The sequence below is a fragment of the Austrofundulus limnaeus genome, unplaced genomic scaffold (genome assembly GCF_001266775.1).
Source record: "Austrofundulus limnaeus strain Quisiro unplaced genomic scaffold, Austrofundulus_limnaeus-1.0 Scaffold64, whole genome shotgun sequence".
NCBI lineage: Eukaryota > Metazoa > Chordata > Actinopteri > Cyprinodontiformes > Rivulidae > Austrofundulus > Austrofundulus limnaeus.
This window is the reverse complement of record NW_013952466.1, coordinates 233,891-235,537: the sequence shown is the minus strand read 5'-3', so window position 1 is coordinate 235,537 and position 1,647 is coordinate 233,891.

Genomic DNA, 1,647 nt, shown 5'->3' with positions numbered 1-1,647 from the left:
CATCTCGGAGTCCCCCAGGACGAGCTGGAAGGTGTCGCTGCGGAGAGGGGGTCTCTCTGCTGCCACCGAGACCTGATCCCGGATAAGCGGTGGAAAACGGACTATTTATATTGTTAGTCTAAATTATTACATTTAAAATTATAACTCTAATTCAAGCAGAATAGCCTATTGTCAACATAATTATGGAGTGTTATTTATTTTCAACTCAAAATATCTTCAAACTAACGAAAAATAAAGTTATTAGGGAGGAAAACCCGTCTGGATAACAGCAGACTGACTGCTCGTAAAATATACGACAGGTCTGGACCACTCGTGAAGTTTGTTCGTATCTGAACAAAATCTTAGAATATGAAAACGTTGGTGAATGCCACAAATTCTCCTAAATCACTCGTACGCACAATTTAAGAACAAATCTGTGCGTACGAACGGTTCTTGCATGTGGCCCAATGAGAGTATTTACACTGGCTCCGCATGGCGACAGTGAGCGAATGGCGATCCTTCAAAATTAGATCCGATCCTATTTCTGCCAGACGCCGGAGCTGCACCAGGGTCAATTCTTAAAGATTACATCACACCAACAGGAAGAGGAGCGAGCACAACATCCATATTTTCAAAATAAGACACCATAAGGTGGAATAATTTTGTTGAAATTGCAGCTATATTAATAAATATATGAATATATTTCTAAACAAATGCTGTAAAAATGTATCATTCTGTTTTGGGAAGCAGAAGGCAACATGTAGCATAAAGCATATGTGTACACTATACACATGGATTCCATTTTGAAATCAGAATTTTCAAAAAGACGACAGTCCAACCATATCGAAAGCTTTTATATCAATGTTTTCAGCTGTGTTGGAGTTCATCTTTCACAGAATTAATGATTTTCTCTCTCTGACTTCCACAATATTACTGGATTTATCGCGTCTTCCTGCACACGCTCCCTCCTCTGTGTGTCCTGCCAGAGCGGAGATGAGTGGAGCTGAACGGAGCGGATGCTGTATAAATTGGGTAGCATACAAACAGATGCAAACTGCACACCGCAGTGAAGCAAAGTCCCATCTAGTGTAAATCCGGGGTTAGGCTGCTGCTAACCCTGGATACGTATTCTGTTCTGGGTGTTCTGAACTGTAATTTCATTGTGCTTTGTACAATGACAATAAAAGTCTAATCTAATCTAATTTAATCTAAGTGGAAGAAAACGGACGGACGAATGGACGGACAAAATTAAAATGCACCAACAAGCATCGAGTCATAGGCGGATTTAGATATATGCACAGACTTGAACTAAAGTGCCAGATAATTATTTAAAGGCACAATGTGTATGATTTGTTGTTTTCAGCGACATCTAGTGGTTGAGTGGTTGAATCATCCTCCCTGGCCCTCCCCCCACCCCGATCCCCGCTTCCAAACGCAAAGGAGTTGCTACGGTGTCTCTCAGGTGTCAAAAACCTTTGATAATTCCAACCGCGATGTCTACCAGCAGCTTCAGGGCTAGTGATGTTTCAAGTGGTAAGATTATGAGCTTTAATAAGTAAAATTATCCCAGCTACAATGACAGAAAACAAATATTACATTTATAGTATTACAACGAAAACTGTTTTTGACGCCGTCACCGCAGTTTGTCCTTCATGAGCCTTCGTAGAC